The 19020-nt window shown below is 43.0% G+C and overlaps 1 long non-coding RNA gene across 3 annotated transcripts in view; it reads right to left on the minus strand.

Moving 5' to 3' along the window:
• LOC150012680 (uncharacterized) overlaps positions 1-19020 on the minus strand; it is a 124315-nt gene that overhangs the window by 47268 nt on the left and 58027 nt on the right. The window contains exon 3 of one of the 3 annotated variants that reach the window (XR_016510769.1): positions 6793-7124. The exons of 1 other annotated variant lie outside the window; for it this stretch is intronic. This is a non-coding gene — a long non-coding RNA (uncharacterized LOC150012680). Of the gene's footprint in view, positions 1-6792; positions 7125-11268; positions 12286-19020 lie in introns of those variants that run through there. One more of the 3 variants, XR_016510770.1, reaches the window with a different exon arrangement.

The raw sequence follows: 19020 nt of genomic DNA on the forward strand, positions 1-19020 counted from the left end.
TCTCAACTTAGGGTGAGAGAGTTTTAGCAAAAGCAAGCTTTAAAGCGACCTAGATAAAATGCAGGCCTGATACCCACAAGAAAACCAATCTGCAGGCCTGGCTCCTGTGTGTCACCTTGCGCCTGCTGGTTTTCTAGACCAGGGCTGAGCTACATTCACCATTGCCATGTGGACCGGTTCCCCATATAATTACTCCAGAAAATTATCCTCCAAGCCTCTACAAGAGTTAATTATAGTGAATCAGCATATTTAACAATGGCGGCTAACTAGAATTAATCCATAGTTTCCAATCCAGCTTTTCTGTTTCCCAACCTTAGGCTCCACAATGGGCCTTATAGGACAGCTGTCACCCCATTTAGCTATGACAGAATGGCTTTTTCTGTCCCATCAGCCGCAATGCACCATTATCACCTATATAACTGTGTTGTGCCATCTCATTATAAAGGGATGTGAACGAACACAACAGTTATTTGGATATAATCATGCCTTTATCCACAGTCCCTTAACTCAAGTTTATTTACAGCAATTAACAGCCCAGTCTTTAGAATTTCAGTGTTCCACAGCCAATTTTGTGGGAGGTTGAGAAATTAACCTACCCTCAGACAAGCTGCTTCAAAACATTCCATTCCTTCATATAAGACTAGCAGAAAAAATTAGCCCAACTCCAATAACTAGGGCAAGGACTGTATTTCTTGATGGGTCCAGAAAAACTGCACAAGCCACTATTACCTGGCAAGAATAAGAAAACTGGAAAAATCTTATTTCCTTGGGGCATGCCTCTACTCAAAGGGCCGAGCTTTTCGCTGCAATCATGGCCCTGTGGCAATGGCCACAGGAAGCTTTAAATCTAGTCTGTGGTTCATGCTATGCTGTTTATACTGTTCTACATTTAGATCAGTCATTAATTAAAACTTCTATTGATTCCAACTTGCTTAATTTATTTTTAACCTTGCAATCGTTGCTCTCTTCATCACTCATATCTGGTCTCATTCGGGCCTACTGGGCCCCTTGCCAGAGTTAATAATAAAGCAGATGCCTTACTTAAGTGTCCTCACTGCTTTTCAACAGGCAACAGTTTCTCATCAGTTTTTTCATCAAACCAGCCAGGCAGTCCAAAAGCAATTTAATTTTCATGCTCCCAAGCTAAGTAAATTATTAAAGAACATCCTGTCAAGCTCTTACTAAGGCATCTTCATCAATGGGAGTTAATCCTCAAGGACTAAGTTCTCAAATAATCTGGCAAAAAGAAGTCACTCATTATTCTCCCTTTGGAAAATTTAAATACATTCATATTTCTATTGATACTTATTCTGGTGCCTTGTATGCATCTTCTTTAACAGGAGAATCCACTAAAAATATACAGGCCCATTGGCTTGAAGCCTTTAGTCATCTAGGACGGGGTCAAAAAATTAAAATTGATAATGGTCCCAGATACCTTGCCCATTCTACTCAAACTTTCCTTCAACATTGGAATATTTAACATCAAACTGGGACACCTTATAATCCAACAGGGCAAGCAATTGTAGATGGGTTCATCACACTTTTAAAAATCTCCTTAAGAAACAAAAAAAGGGGGTGTAATGAGTCCTCCCCACCAAAATTGACTATGTTAACCATGTTTACTTATAATTTTCTAAATTGTGACAAATCACTCTGTAGTCCAATTAAGAAGCATTTTCAGACAAAAGAATCAAAACAGCTTTACCCCCAGGTTTTCTATCAGGATCCACTAGGAGAGGGCTCTTGGCAGGGCCCAATAGACCTCTTAACACGTGTTTTCATCCCTACAGATCGTGTCTGGCTTCTAGCTAAGAGGACAAAGCCTTACCATGAGAAAGAATGATGCCAAGCTCTGCTACCTGGAAGCAAGAGCCAATTAACTAGCAAACCAGATGGCCCAGCTGACACTGAACAACCAGAGGAAGAATGGATGCCCACAGCACCGCACATGGGTCTGGACCCACCATCAGAGAAGGAGGGAGCCTGTCTCAGTGACAAGGGCTGCGGCTCAGCGCTTCCTGATGAGGGCAATCCTGTCATGGAACCATGCAATGCTCCCTTTAGACGTGCCCCTACCACATGGGAAGACATCAAGACTCAATACTTGAGCTGAGGAAATTCTTGCTGAAACAAGGATAGATGACACCTTGGAGAACAGGTTTAACACTTATCTAGTGGTACTGTCAGCCACAATTAAGAGTAACTTAATTGCCATTATACTTTGCCTGGGAGGGCAAGGCTTAGCTACTGAAGTTAATTCTTCTTATAGCTATTGAGGCCACATCACTGATATACCAGTATTTAAGCTACATACCTGGTGGAATGTTGAACCTTCCTTTTCCACTAATGATACTCAGTGGACCAGAGGAGTATGGATACCCCCTAATGGCCCTCTAGAAGAAAACAAGCACTGGATGCTGGTGTCAGTAAATACTGTTTATGTTATTGAACACTTACCAGCTTTTTTCTCTGTCCTTATTAATACACTGTGCCTTCCCTTGCAAGAGCAACTCCGTGCTGCAAACAAAGAGCAGCACAGGAATTACTATCAGCTTTCTATGGTAGCCATGACTGGCTTGAAGACCTACGGAGGAGTTTACCACACTTCCAATCCACCTCTGGTTCCTCCTTGTATTATAGATACTAACCATGATGACTCAGTCTTTTGGTCTCTATGCTGAGGACCAAATGCCTCAATCATTTTTCTCCCCAAAATCCCTTTTGTAAAAGAGTACAGAGGAGCTAACTGGAAAATATTGGCTAAGCTTAGCACTGGAGTAGTTCTGTCACAGCCTCAACAACTATACAATAATATGTTTTGGGAAGGGCCTAGTACTGGGGCACCTATCATCAGAATTGTTTCTCCCAACTACACTAGCCCTTGGCATTAAACTTCTTGGAAAATGGGCCTACCATTTGTTACTAGAAAGCATCTGTAATTAAGATTGCTTAATGGCCCTGTAGGAGTTCAAGGATGTTTTTATCAAAATGATCCTCCAAAGAAAGATTGGGTAACAGTTTGTACCTCCCATCCCTACCTGTTTCTAGCAGCCTTAGGAATGGCCCAGGTCCTTTATAATGAGTCGGCCAAAATCTATTCTTTACATGTCCCTGCAGGCTCTATATATGCTAGCTTTCTTGACCATCTTAATGTCACTCAGCTAAACCTTACTACGGTTTATATAGTTAGAAGACAAACTCAAATATAGGTGCCAGTTGATATAACCAGAAAAAGGGAGGATCCTAATGGTATAATGACACTTAATGCATTGGCCTCCTTATGAGTCTGATGGTTTATCAGCACCCTAATCGTGTTCATTGTTTCGGCCATAGTCGTCACAGCTACTGCTGCCATGGCAACCGCTACCCTCATAGAATCAATTCAAACTGCTCATACTGTTGATGTTTTCTTAACCAATCGGCAGCCGCCCGTCTCGAGAGACGATGGTGTAGCTTCTTAAGAGTCTATCTGCACCGCCGAGAATGGTTGTGCAGTCCAACTCGGGAGTGACACGGTATCTGTCTCCTCCCGTGTTGAATCGACATCTTGCGATGATGCTGGAGTGTCCTCTCCAGTGAAGCTGAAGCTACAGAGCCTCGAGAGACGATGGTGTAGCTTCTTAAGAGTCTATCTGCACCGCCGAGAATGGCTGTGCAGTCCGACTGGGGAGTGACACGGTATCTGTCTCCTCCCGTGTTAAATCGACATCTTGCGATGACGCTGGAGTGTCCTCTCCAGTGAAGCTGAAGCTACAGAGCCTGGGCAGGGTGATATGGAGGGCCTGCTGTTGCCCATGCAGCAGACCCCCCCTCTCTTCGCAGCTGAAGGATCCAAGGGAAAGACGGAGTCAATACAGCTTGGCTTCAGGTGCGCCGCAGGAGTTGCCGGTATTGACTACAACGTCAAACCGCCTTAGGGACTCCGGCTCCGGATTTTCTGTCGGGGTTTACTCCCTTAGCCTTTCCCCTGAAGAGGTACGCCGCAAGGCAGCGGAGGTTTTTTGGAATCAGAGTTTTCCTTCTCTGATGTGCCCTGACTGGAAGATCGAACCAGCGACACTTAGCTCGCAGGCCGACGCTCAATCCACTGAGCCAAACCAGCCAATACTGCTCTAGAAATGCTCCAGCAGGCCCAGATTGATCAAGAGATCCTGACCCGCCTTTCTTCTGTTCAATCAGTGCTCAACTGGATTGGCAAGCACCAGGACACCCTGGTAACCCATCAGCACCTAACGTGTGATCTTGAATTTTACAAGCTGTGCGTCACCCTGCTCCAGTGGAACTCTAGCCAGCACTCCTGTAGTGATATTTAACATCACCTGAGAGGGGCTTTTTCTACTGATTTGAAGGGATAATTTGATAAATTGCAGGTAGAACTACACCAGCAGCTGCAGGACAGTCGATGCTTGACCAAACAGGAGATTTTCCAAACCCTCTGTGATAATCTCAGCTAGCTAAATGCAAATAACTGCTTTGATGGACTTAAGAGTCTGGGTCCTAGGGGTTGCTGGTTGCTTGCTGGTTCTAATAATACTCTGTATACTTGGCTGCATTTGCAAATTATTCTCTCAGGGTCATATAAGAGACCAGCTAGTAGCAAGCTTTGTAGGTCTCACTACTATAGCAGTCTTAACTAAAAATAAGGGGGGATATATAGTGAATGGGTCCGCAAGGCAATGGTGAATGTAGCTCAGCCCTGGTTTGGAAAACTGACAAGTGTGAGGCAGGACACAGGAGCGAGGCCCATAGATTGGCTTTCCTGTGGGAACCAGGCCTGCATTGTATCTATACTGCTTAAAAGTTTGCTTTTGCTAAAACTCTCTCACCCTTAGCTGAAAACAAGAGATGTTTAGTGTATAACCTTGAAGTAACTTCTTAAGGTCTATTCTGAGCTGTTTCAAGGACAGGATGTGGCCAGCTCTCCCATCCTTATCATCACCTTGCATGCACAACATTTTCTTCTTTGTTATCTATAAGCAACAATCATTTAAAGCAACATTAGCATGATAATTTATGACTCTCTTAGCTGTAAACCACCAAGAAAGAAAGAAATACCTATCCAGGCAAGGGTAGGGGCGCTCTCTGTTCCTTTTCTCCACAGGATTCATAGAGTCCACGTGAATTTGTTCACCTTAATCCACCACACTACAGACGCTGCTGGAGTCTGCAAAAAGTAACATCAAGTTTACTAAAGAAATAGAAAAGTTAAAACTGTACTAACATATACACTCTATCTAATTATTCTAACAGAGCTTCCACTCGCAGTCATAACATTGTTATGATTCTCTGGGTGCTATAGTTAACAATGGCATTACTAGAGTATACAGTAGAAATAGATGTTTCATGAAAACACAGATTTTCTTTGAAGTTTAATACATATTCTATAGGAAATATGTAGAAAATTTGTTAGGAAAGTGGATATTTGTGGGGTTCCATTGTTGATATGTGCTTTTCATTCAGTTTCTTTTGTATTTACTTGTTAAACTAAGAAAGCACTCTGTTCTCCTACAAGGCCAAGCAAGTAATGTCAAGTTTATTACTGAAATAGTAAAGTAAACACTATACAAAACATATATATATATATATTGATTCCAACTATTAGCACTTTCCGCTCCCAATCATAACATTGTTATGATTCATTGTGTGTTATAGTTAACAATGGAATTGCTAGAATATACAGAAGTAGAGATAGAGGCTTCATGAAAACTTTTTTTTTGTTTTGTTTAATACATATTCTGTAGAAAATACGTTGAAAAGTAGTTATGAAAGTGGATGTTTGCATGATTCCATTGTTGATACGTGCTTTTCATTCAGTTTCCTTTTTATTTACTTGTTAAACTAAGAAAATGTTCTGTTCTCCTACAAGAACAAGCAAGTAATGTCACGTTTACTAATGAAATAGTAAGGTTAACACTGTACAAAACATATTCGTTTTCCTTAATGATTCCAATAGTTACAGATTTCTTCTTGCTGTCATAACATTGTTATGCTTCATTGTGTGATATAGTTAACAGTGGAATTGCTAGAGTATACAGAAGTAGAGACAGAGGTTTATTGAAACCTCATGATTTCTGTGAACTTTAATACATATTCAACAGGAAATACATAGAAAAGTTGTTCGGAGGGTGGGAATTTGTCTGATTCTTCTGTTCTAATGTGTTTTTCATTCAGTTTCTTTTGTATTTACTTGTTAAACTAAAAAAACTTTGTTCTCAAAAGAGGGCAAGCAAGTAATGTCAGGTTGACAATGGAAATAGTAAAGTTAACACTGTAGTAAAGATATACACTTTCTGGACTTTCAGCCAAGATGGAAGCCTAGACAGACACCCTGCGTCTCCCTCCACAACTAAGAAGGAATACAATTACCTCAAAACTAGAGACAACCAGAAGTTCCAGAAAATTGAGCTGCACAGAAGTCCAACAACCAAGGATTTAAAGTAAACAAAATCATTCAGATGGGTAGGAGGAGTGGGGTCACAAAGATGGGCGTAGAGGTAGTGTGATGTGGAAAGGCAGTGAAACAGAAACTTTGGGAGTAAGCAATTCGATCCTTAGGCCAGACCACACAGGGTTCCAGCTTTAGGAAGATAGACCAGTTACTTCTGGCTGTAAAAACAGTGGAGATTGGGACCGCAGAACAAACTGCCAGATTTTCACCACGTTAAGGGCTAGAACAGTCTTAGAATATATGTAAACCCACTCACTCAGGATTCACCACAGGGAACAGCTGGAAGGATGCCAATTATACATGGAAAGAGAGTGAGGTGACTGGAAATGAAGCAAGTGCCAGAAAAACCAGAATTCATGCTGTCTGTCACCTACTAAACCCACTAAGCAAGGACAGGGGTTGAATCTTTATGGGAAGTTATTCAGATGGTCAGCAATCTGAGAAGACTGTGGCTTAGTATCCTAACAGGTTGTCTTAAGTAAAATTATAAGTGGACATTTTTTATAAGAAGAAAAGTGTAGGTAACAGGTATGGAATTCAGGGAAGAAGTTAATCAGATAAAAGCTGCAACATTCTTTCACCGGTGTCCTGGGCAGTGTGGTCTTTGTGTCCTGGGCAGTGATCATCATTCTGAAGTAGAATGGTTCGGATACCATCTTGATTGTTTGCATTCCTCCTGAGGCACAAAAGTGGAACTGTTTATGGCCTCTTAGAGTCAAGATGGATCATACATTCAGTTCATGAAATAATAGCTTTTTACATACATTCATTACTCGGCTTATTAACTTTACCTGAAACTAAACATTTTAGAACATTTGGGTAGCCCATCACTTTCCCACTGCTGGTTTAAACTATCTTATTTCTATTAGATCAGTTCCATATGGACATGCTCACTTTGTTGTTGTGAGCATGTATTTTAGCATTAGACCATCTGATAGGGGGCTTAGAAATAAACTTAATTGCAGATATACATTAGGAGTCATGTTGTAAGCACCAACAAACTATGATACTGAAAAGAAAAGAAAAAAAAGCCTCCCTAAGACCAGCAATATCAAGCAACCAGAAGGTTAGTTCAGACAAATCAATAACAAAGATTCCCTCTCGTTGTTTTATGTTGGATACTACTTCACTTACGTGCTTTATTTTATGCTCAATGAGCTCTGACTTATCAGTCAGGTCGAAACAGCAGAGTCTTTTAAATATTTCATATCTATGATTATGGGTTTGTTTGTTTTTTTCACTTTTTAAAATTGTTTTTCAGCTCTGACTGGTGTGGCTCAGTGGACTGAGTGCCTATATCTATAAACCAAAAAGTTGAGAGGTCGCAGGTTCAAATCCCAGTCAAGGCACATGCCTGGGTTGTGGGCTGGATCCCCAATTAAGGCAAGTGAAAGGCAACTGATGTTTCTCTCTCTTTCTCCCTTCCTTCCCCTCTCTCTAAAAATAAATAAGAAATAAAAATAAAATTGTTTTTCTGTTACATTTATCCCATTTCTCCCCTATTGCTCCCCCCGCCCTGCGCCCCCAAATTCAACCCCCATTCTGTTGTCCATGTCCATGGGTCATTTATACTACTTCCTTGACTAGACCCTTCCCCTTTTTTCACCCTTTCCCCTGGCCACTATCAGTATGTTCCTTGTTTACATGCCTCTCATTCTATTTTGCTCATTTGTTTGTGTTGTTCATTAGTTTCTTGTATTAGGTGATACCATATGGTATTTGTCTTTCACTACCTGGCTTATTTCACTAAGCATAATACTCTCTAGTTCCATCCATGTTGTCACAAATGGTAGTGTAGGGGCTTTAGCCATTTCTTGTAAGAAATTCCAGTCATCCCCTAAGGGCCCCATTGCCTAAGGCCTGTAAAAATTTGCAAATGTCTTCTACTAGCATTAAGTAATTGCCTCTTCGAGGCTTTTCTCTTGTAGAGAATCCAGCCTTTTTGCAGAGCTGTCTGTCCTGCAAAGAATCCGGCTAAGCAGCCGACTACGACTGAAGATAACCCCGTAAACCTTGTCCCTGTTGCTGCCAGATGTCACATACACACCTACCTGCAGCTGCCTCACCCCCACTTCCTCCCAGAGTCGTTTTCCTGCCGAAGGAAAAGACCCTATATAAACCGTGCCCTAAACCCCATTTGGGATTGGCGCCATTTTGGAGACTTGGTCTCGGCTGGGCCACCAGCAATAAACCCTTTGCTTTCCTTATCCACTGTCTCTGAGTGGTTTATTCTCACTGAATCTGCCGTAACAGTAGGAGTGCCTTCTTTCTTTCTGCTGCATTGTACTCCAGTGTGTAAATGTACCACAGTTTTTTGATCCACTCATAATCTGATGGGCACTTAGTATGTTTCCAGCACTTGGCTATTGTAAACAGTGCTGCTATGAACATAGGGGTACATAGGTTCTTTTGAATTGGTGTTTCAGGATTCTTCAATTTTGTTTAGAAGGAGGTAGTCTATAGCAATGCAATTATCTAATACTTCTCTAATTTGTCCTAGTTCTTGACCAATGGAACTGATGGCTTCTGAGGTAGCATTCAAAACTTCTTGCCAATCTTATTTGTACATTCAAATAGATTACCATGGCTGTCATTACAAATATAGTCGAAGGCACGTATTTGACAGGGCTAAAAAGGCATAAATCACTGTTACAATCAGGTGCAAGGGAGGGTCCCTGTCAAGCCACAGTGGGGTAGGGCTTCTGAGGCATAAACACCATCAGTCTTCCCAGAGAGCATGATCCCCCAAAACTGTGCTGGAACATAGTCTTAGGCATAAGACTTGGGTTCCAGGAATTCAGGCCTAATTTTAGCAAGCCGCCAATAAATCTGCTGTTCTCAGTAACTGCTGAAACCAGTAACTGCCTATGCCCTGTGGTTATCCAGTTTAACAAAGATATCTTTTTCTAACGACAAGATTTTAGCAACTTCCCTGTTCTCACAACATAATTCCTCATCACTAGCTTCATCTGGACTTCTGAGGGTCCTGCTAACTCCCCCATCCTTTAAAAACCTTTACTTTGCTGCTACTAGGGGCTGACAACCCTTTGGTCTCAGCCCACTTGTTTTCAGCTGGCCAAATAAATCTTATAAATTCACTGCCTGTTCTCCTGTCATTTCTCGTCTCACTCTGCGAAAACTAACATTTTAAAAAAGATTTTATTGACTGATTGATTGAGAAGGGAAGAGAGGGAGAAAGGAGAGAAACATCAATGTGTGGTTATCTCTCATGTGCCCCCAATGGGGGACCTGGCCTGCAACACTGGCATGTGCACTGATTGGGACCCTTTGGTTCATAGGCCAGTGCTTAATCCACTAAGTCACACCAGCCAGGGCTGAACCTAACATTTTGGCGCCAAAACCTGGGAGAGTGAGAAAAAACTGCTAAGGAGCTGGCCCCTGCCTTCCTTTGCCTGACTTCTGCATCAATATCGGTTTATCTCTACCAGTGTAAGGAGTTTGCCTTCTCCCCATGCTTCCAGCCCTCTCTCTGCTCTTGTTGTCAGTGAATAACACTTCAAAATCCCAGCACTGTGTGAGAGGTGCTGTCAGGTCCTGGACCCTTGCGAGTGAGAGGACAGGGGGATGCCTCTCTCCTCTCCCCTCTTCCACTGTCATGGCTCTGACAATTCATAGGGCGGGACATCCCTCAAAGAGGCCCTCAAGCTGGGAAACAGGTCTTACTCCTCACCCTTCTCATATTCATTGTCTCACCAATATAGGTTTGGGTCAATCCAAGGCCCCAAGGAACACCCAACTGGGGTGTCTCCTGAGAACTCTCAAGGACTTAGGCCTTGACATAGAACTTAAATCTAAAAGATTGATATCCCTCTGTAATACTGTCTGGCCTCAATATAAGTTACAGTGGGTCAATTTGGCCTAAAAACTGGACACTCAATCCTCTAATCTTAACTGACCTTGACAATTACTGTTGCTATCTGGGCAAATGAAGTGAAGTTCCATATTTACAGGCCCTTTTGAGCTATGCAGGCATCCCCCTCTCTGTGTCAATCCTGCTCTACCTATCAAATTCTGCTCTTACATTCACCTCTTCCTAAGCATCATCTCTGACTGCTCACTCTCTGACTCCTGAGACCCCTTCAGGTCCTCTAGAGAACTGGTTTCCCCAGACTCTATACCATAAGATGATTGTTCACCTTCCCTGTCATCTAGCAGAATTAGGTCCCCCTGGCCCCAGCCCCCCTCTCAGCATCACCCTGTCCTCCCTCTTAAACAGGTTGCCAGGCCCCAGGGACTCATTCAGGTTCATGTTTCTTTTTCCTAAGTAGAACACCTTGGTTCCTATTTTACTGATCCAACTCATTTCATTAAGGAATTCCAATATCTCACTGTCTCATATGACCTCACCTGGCATAACCTCTATGTCATCATCTCTACCTGTTTGACTCCCGAGGAGAAGGAATGGGTTTGGTTGGCAGGCCAGGCTCATGCTCTGAGAAATGCTCACAATAAAGCACTGGGACTCAGGACTTCAGCAGCAAAGCGAGGCGTTTGTTCACGAGTCTGCAGAGTCAGGCGCAGAGCCAGCCAGGGGTATGCGTGCATGAAGTAGACAAAGTAAACTGGTGTTATACTAACACAATTACTTTCCCATCCCTAACGTGATTAGCTTCCCCTCCTCTCTCCTTCTTTCCCATTTCTCCATTACTGGTTAATCCGGGTTCACAATCTAACGTGATTAACTGCTTGAAGAGAGACTTAGGGTCTCTCCAAATGCATGAAGAAACTACTCAGACACTCACCATCTGAGGAAGGAAGGGAGGCGGTTTTCTCTGAGGAAAATCACTCCGGTTTCTTTATTAGCCAGGGTTTTTATCTACTTACTACATGGGAAATGCATCAGAAAAACATGCAGCCCTTCACCAAACGGTTGGGAGTAATAATAAAGGGAAATGCAGATCAATACAGGGTTGAAGCTCCTAGACATTTTACACAAGTTCAAGAACGTTTCCTCTTACTCAATCGTTCTGTTTTTTACATCCTACTGATAAGAATTTCGGGCTATTTAGAGAAAAACAGAGCAGGTTTCCTTTTCCTTAAAAAGCCACTTTGTATTTCTATTCTATCTTTAAAATCTCCAAGAGGGTGGGATTCATAACAAGCATGGAAGACAAACCTGCCGGTTAAGGCCCAGGGCAGGGGGCTCCACGCAGCGGTCGAAGTCTTTTGAACCATGCCTGCCTATCTCCCACATCTTCCCCTTCTTTATTAAGTACTTGAGATAGTGAGGTAAGGCCAATGAAACCTGCTACTTGTTTTTCACATACTTTGTCACGAGCAAACAATTTGCAAAGGCAACTTAACACACAGAGTATAACAATAACTAGAATTCATCCAATAGCTCCCATCACCCAAAGTCTTAAATTTAGTTGAACCAGTTTTTACGGTTGAATCATTGTAAGTTTTCTTGAAAGTTTGAAAAACCTTTTGTTCAGTTAGTTTTTTAATGTCCTGAAGTTGCTGCTGGAGCTCAAACTGTAACTGGTTCACCTGGCCTTTAAGGTTAGTGGAAAAGGTCTCTTTTAGATGACACTGGACCTCCTCCCATGAATGCTGACTGGAGTTCCATTTCAAAGGGGTGACACAGAATTTGGAGAACTCTGGATCACAGGTGAGCTGTTGGCAGGTGACTAGGGCATCCTGCCAGTCCCCAAGCCATATCATTGCAGACTCCACAGCTGAAAGCCAGGTGGGGATTTCCTGGTCAATCCGTGCTTGTCGAAGCATTTCCCGTGTGGAGTTAGTAAGGAGAATGTCTACTGAATAAGCTGTCTGAATAGACTCCATCAGGGCAATGGCAGAGGTGGCAGCTGTCGCTGCAATGGCAATAGAAAAGACAATGCATGCAATGAGAACAGCTAGAAATCGTTGAACTTGCACCAGGGAAAGTGTATGGTTAATGGCTGTGAGTCCTCCTGGATCCTCCCATTCTCTGGTGACATTGACCGACAGCCACAACTCGGCCTGTCTACAGATTATAAAAACAGTGGTTAAATTGAGCTGGGTAACATTGCTGCGAGTAAGGCAGCTAGCATAAATGGAACCTGTTGAGAGAGTAAGGTTATATAAGTTGGAAACATTGTTATAAGTCAGCTGAGGCAGTCCTGGAGTGGCTAAAAATTGATATGGGTGAGAAGTACAAATGGTGACCCAGGAATTATCAGTAATATCAAGAGTATAGGACATATATGGCCCTTTTGCCTCATAATGGGCATGGCCTCTAAGACATTCAATAAACAGAAGGCTAATATGCCACAAATTACTGTGCCAAGGGCTGGTATGTTCTGGAGCAACAATTCTAATGACTAAAGCTCCCAATTCTCCTTTACTCCAGCCAAGGATGGGGTATTTTTCATTAGGTTTTGCTGGACCATTACTGGTATATATGGCCCATCCTGCACCCCAGTTTTGTGCTACTAATGGGGTATGGGTGATGTGTTTAAATGAAGGCTTATTGCCTCAACACAAAGTCCAAGCCACTGTGGTAGGAAGTTGAGTCTTGGCCTGGCAAAGGGGAACATCAGGAGGGTTATTGCTGTTACCATTTTGAGTCAGGTTAATTCCAACTGAACATATTAGAAAGAAGTCAGTAGACAGTGAAGGGGAGAAGGCTGCTTCAACAATTGTGTAAGCATACCATTGAAATTTAAGGGGTAGTATAGAAAAACAGGAGAGTAATTGTTCTGCTAGAAAAGTGGTGCCTGCCGGGGCATGTAGCCAATGTTGTTTTTCCTCCAGAGGCCCATCAGGTGGGAGCCATGTTCCCCCCTGTCCATTTAGTGTCATTAGAGGACAGTGGGGGCTCTGGGTGCCACCAGGTTTGAAGTTTAAAGGTAGGTGGGTCCAGAACATGGCCCCAATATATATAACGGGGCTCTGAGGCTAGGCCTAAGCCTCCAAAGCAAGCCAATAAGGCAATTATAAGTAATATTTTAGCTGAATTAGAGGACACTATGACCATATAGGCCAGGAATCAATTATCTGGGGTGTCCTCTGACCCTGTGTGTTTTGGAGAACCTTTTCAGCCTCTTTGTTGAGGGTGGTTAACTTTTCCGAAGTTATTCCAGGGGAAAGACTTTGTGCTTTTCTTTTTTTTGTATCACAGTTCTAACGGTTTCGGGAGGGGTGGCGTCACTAATTCACTGACATTCTGTTTACTTGTTTCGTCACATTCTCCAGACACCTGATCTGCTTGTCTTGGGATGGTTCCCACCGGAACAGCGGATGTCTGTCACCCGTGGAATGGCTTTACTCGCTTTGCAGGAAGCCACAAAGGACCTGTTGGTGTAGAAATACACACATACCCTCTCCCCCATGTCAGTAAATCAACTGGGCCTTCCCAAGTTCCTTCTCCTTGAGGATCCCGGTATAACACTAGGGGGCGAGTTTCCCTATCCTCTGGTCCATGGCGGTAAAAATGCCATTCAATAGCTGAAGTAAGAGAGTCATCATAGTTTAAAAAATTAGAAGTATACACTATCATAGTTAAATTTGTGGGAAAAAAATTAAGAGTATGATGGGTTCCTTCCACAACGGCCTGGCCTGTAGGATTATAAGGAATGCCTGTTTTATGTTTAATATCCCATCTTTGTAGAAATTCCTGGGTGGAGCGAGCTACATAGCCTGGTACATTATCAGTTTTTATTTGTTGCGGATGTCCTAAGTAGCTGAACATCTCAGGCCAGTGTGTCTGAATATGCTTTGATGACTCCTGCAAGAGCGGTGGCGTGTGATGCTCCAGAATAGGTGTCAATTGAAATATGAATATATTTAAGTTTTCCAAAAGGAGGGTAATGAGTGACCTCTGCCAAATTAACTGTGCCTGGAGGGATAATATGATATCCTGAAGCCTGCAGCATTATTTCAATTTCTTTTTCATAATCTGACTCAATAATACTTGGTTGAACTAAAATTCCTTTAGTAGTAACACTGGATTTTCCTATAATTAGTCCTACTATGCCTTTAGACAACAGCACCCATACCCCAGTAGAAGCCAGGGAAATTTGATCCTGTTCCTTTAAGATTAATTCCTGGGTGGAAACCAGGTCTATTTCTGCGCTTCCCCCTGCTGCAGCCCTGAGTTCTGCGACTCAGCACTTCCCTGAGTCCAAAATAACTGGCTGCCTGTCTCTGCAGAGCTCCTGTTGTGGGCTGGGGTGAAAATGGCTTTGACTAAGCTTTTCCAGTCACAGGGAGTCATAGTGTACCCCTCTGTTATTGCCTTAATTATTCCAGATGTAAAAGGGGACTGGAGTCTGTTCTCTTGAACACTCTTTCTTAGTTCTTTGAATATTTCAAAAGGTAAGGACTCATAAGCTACTTGCCCTCTCTGGCCTTCTTTTACAATTACGGGAAAGGCTGATATAGCTTTCCAATCACCGGCTTTTACCACTTCCCGCAGGCAGCTGTGCATAGCCGTGGAGGTTTTATTAACAAGCGGCAGGGGTGGGGGCGGTGGCACTGGTGCTGGAGCCAGCACTGGCACCGGCCAGCTTTCAGGTTTTTTGTCCCAGGGTGGGAGAGGTGCCATGAGCATGGTGGTCCTACCTTCCACCACCTCTGTGGGTGGTGGACCTAATGCTTTCTTGGCAAAATTTTCATCAGAGGTATTTAATTTCTTCTTTTCCTTCTCCTGAATATATAAGACAGCAGCATTATCTTCCAAACTGAAAATTTCCTCCCCGCTTACTTTGCTATTAGTTTTTACTGAGGGAATATGCACGAGTTAAAGCTGTACAAATTACACCCCAAGTAACTAAATTCTGATGACCTATGGGAATCCTGTTTTTCTGGAGACATTTTTTTTATATGTTTTATTATGTTGTTACAGTTGTCCCAATTTCTTTTCCCTCTGCTCCCCTCCACCCAGTGACCCCCTCTCCGTCCAGTTGCCCGCTCCTTAGTCCATGCCCATTTGTTGTGCATATAGTTCTTCTCAACATCTTCCTGTCTACTCCACTCCCTCCTACTATGCTTCTTAATTCCTGCACCATCTCCCTCCCTTTCCTGCCTTCCCCTTCCCTGCTGACCTCCCCCCAGTATATTCCCCATACCTATAATTCTTTATCCACTCTCGTTGCCTACTTAGTTTGCCTTTGTTTCAATTCTCTAGCTTCTGTTGTTGGTTGTTGTGACACAGTTTTCATTTTAATGTTCACAGTTTTGACCCTCCTTCTCCTAAACAAGTCCCTTTAACATCTCATATAACAGTGGTTTGAATCTAATGAACTCCTTCAGTTTTACTTTGTCCTGGAAACACTTTCTCTGTCCTTCTATTCTATTCTCTTCTTCTCTCTTGCTGCTTTTAAGATTCTTTCTTTGTCCTTAATTTTAGACATTTTGATTATGTGTCTTGGTGTGGTTCTCCCTGGATCTAGTTTATTTGGAACTCTCTGTGCTTCCTGGATCTGTAAGTTTATTTCCTTCCCCACGTTAGGGAAGTTCTGCTTCATTATTTTTTCACGTAATTTTTCAATTTCTAGTTCTTCTTCTTCACCTTCTGGCAACCTTATAATTCAGACGTTGGCTCGCTTATAGCTAGCTGTACCAGAGGTTTCTGAGCCTCTCCTCATTTTCCTCACTTTTTGTTTCCTCTTTCTGCACTGGTTGACTGTTTCTTGCCTCTGTTCCGATTTGTTGATTTGATCCCTGGTTTCCCTTCCCTCACCACTTGTTTCATATGTGTTTTCATTCATTTCAGCAGGACTAGCCTTCATTCCTTCCCTGTCTTGATTAAGATCCACTGTTATTTCTGTAAGCTGTCTTACAACTATAGCTCTGAACTGAGGCTCAGAAAGATTATCTATCTGCTGGTTCAATAAATCGTGTATTTGCTGTCTGGCCAGCTGTGTGATTGGGATCTCTATAATGATCCCTGCCATCCTGGTAGTTTTTTGCTTCCTGGGCAGAGCTGTCACCCCTCCTACGTTATAGGATGCGGAACCCCATGCACTCTTCACTACCAGGTGACCCTTATCACCACACTGTGGTGCTTTGTGTCGGGGCGGGGGTCCAAGATGGATCCTACCATTCTCTCTCCGCTGAGAGACCGGGAGCCTCCTCCTCTATCCCCATGCCCCTTGGGCCTCACAGTCCGAGGTAATGGGGGTCTGCCTTCCCCAGAGTTGGAATTGTGAGCTGACGGGTTTGGTCTGCAGCTAGGGGTGCTCCCAGGCACTTCTTGCCTCCCCTTAAATACGGGCGTCTGAGCTTACCGCAGTCCCACTGCCCGTCGCTGCAGCTGCCGCCACCAGCACAACTTGACCTCTCTGCCCTGGCTTCGCCCCTCCTACTTGTCCAAATGAGCACCACTTGTTTATAACTTCATACATTGGACTTCCATGTATCTTTATTTTCTGGAACTTCTGGTTATTTCTGGTTTTGCAGTAGTTGTAGTCCTTCTTAGTTGTGGAGGGAAATGAAGCGTGTCAGTCTAGGCCTCTGTCTTGGCCAGAAGTCCTCCTGGAGACCTGTAAGTTTCTGTCCTCTGTTTCCCAAACCTCTGAATCATATGACCCTTTATCTGGGGACCAGGGGTAGTGTAGATTTACTGCTCATAATAGACTGAGTAAATTCTTTTTTTTCCACCTGATATCCTATAGCTTTTAGGAACCAAAAGAGTCAGCGAAAATAAACATCCAGTTTTTTAGAAAGATCCGTCCCCCCATGATAGAAAGAAAAGAGAAATAGAATTTTTATGTAAGTTTTTTAGCTTTCTCTCTCTCTCTCATATGTAAATCCTATGTTGGGAAAGGCCACGAGGATGGGACTATGATTGTTTTTACAGTGTGCCCAGCATTGCGTGGACTTTGTCTTCTGGCTGGCGGGAAACCTAGTGTTTCTGTCCCAGTCCACGTTCCAGCTTATCCTGTCATGGAAATCTTGTTCATAGGCAAGTACCCCTAGGGGGCACGTTAACTACTCATCCCATGCCTGCAGTGTTGTGGCGATTTTTTTGAGAGGAGAGAGTGAAAATAAATGTGAGTATATAGATAGGAGCAGGACAGTTGAGAAATTTTTAGAAAAGGAGAAATTTTAGAAAAGAAAAGAAAGCTCCCTGTCTTTAATTAAGAATGCCGGCAGCATTACCAAAGGAGACAGTGCCACTGTTCCTCCATTCGGGATGATTTGGCCAATTTTTACCTCTGTCTAGGCATGTTGTCCACAGTCCTTGGCTTGTAGCAGGTGGTACTTCGGCAAGTCCTCTGCCCCACATTGGGGAGCCATCTAAGAGAAACTCAGGGTCCCTCAGTATGGATGAAGAAACTACTCAGACACTCACTATCTGAGGAAGGAAGGGAGGGGATTTTCTCTGAAGAAAATCACCCGTTTCTTTATTAGTGTGAGAAATGCTCACAATAAAAACCGGGACACAGGACTTGAGCAGCAAAGCGAGGCGTTTATTCACAAGTCTGCAGAATCAGGCACACCCTTAGCCAGGAGAATGTGCGCGCCAAGTAGACAAAGAAAACTGGTTTATAGTAATGCGATTAGCTCCCCCACCCCTCTCATTCTCCCCTGTTTATCCATTACTGGTTACTCCGGAGTTACAATCTAACGTGATTATCTAAATGCCCCTACTGTGATTTGTAAATATGCTAATGCTGTCAACTCCCTTCTCAGAGATCTTCTAATTACATTTGTCATTGAGAGCCTCAAATTACATTTGTTTTTAAGACCCTTTAATTACATTTGCCCTTTGTTACTAGTGATTTTCTACTGGTTTGGGAGTCAACTATTTCCTTGTTTCCTACATTAGCCAGGGTTTTTATCTACTTACTACATGGGAAATGCATAAGAAAAACATGCAGCCCTTCACCAAATGGTTGGGAGTAATAACAAAGGGAAATGCAGATCAATACAGGGTTGAAGCACCCAGGTATTTTACACAACTTCAAAAACATTTCCTCTTACTCAATTGTTCTGTTTTTTACATCCTACTGATAAGAATTTGGGGCTATTTAGAGAAAAACAGAGCAGGTTTCCTTTTCCTTAAAAAGCCACTTTGTATTTCTATTCTATCTTTAAAATCTCCAAGAGGATGGGATTCATAACAAGCATGGAAGACAAACCTGCCAGTTAAAGCCCAGGGCAGGCAGTTCCACGCAGCAGTCGAAGTCTTTTGAACGATGCCTGCCTGTCTCCCACAACTACTTAACTAAGGGTGTGATTAAGGGTAATCTAGTTATAGGTCTGTCTCCAACTTATTTGCAAAGTTATCTAGCTACATCTTCCCATTTCCCTGTATTTGGTGATGACAGTCTTCCTCCTTTTGATGCCAGGGATATGTGTGAGGAGCTGCAGAATGTCATTTCCTCACCCCTTTTCCATGATTCATCTGTTAATTATCTCCTACTGGTTTGAGAGTCACTGGCTTCTTCATCCCTTACAATTCCCCCTGTTTCTTTTGGAAAATTTACTACTCAAAGCCCTGGCTGGTTTGGCTCAGTGGATTGAGCGTCGGCCTGCGAGCTAAGTGTCGCTGGTTCGATCTTCCAGTCAGGGCACATCAGAGAAGGAAAACTCTGACTCTAAAAAACCTCCGCTGCCTT

The sequence above is a fragment of the Furipterus horrens genome, unplaced genomic scaffold, assembly GCF_987537825.1.
Source record: "Furipterus horrens unplaced genomic scaffold, mFurHor1.1.pri manual_scaffold_4, whole genome shotgun sequence".
NCBI classification, from domain to species: Eukaryota; Metazoa; Chordata; class Mammalia; order Chiroptera; family Furipteridae; genus Furipterus; species Furipterus horrens.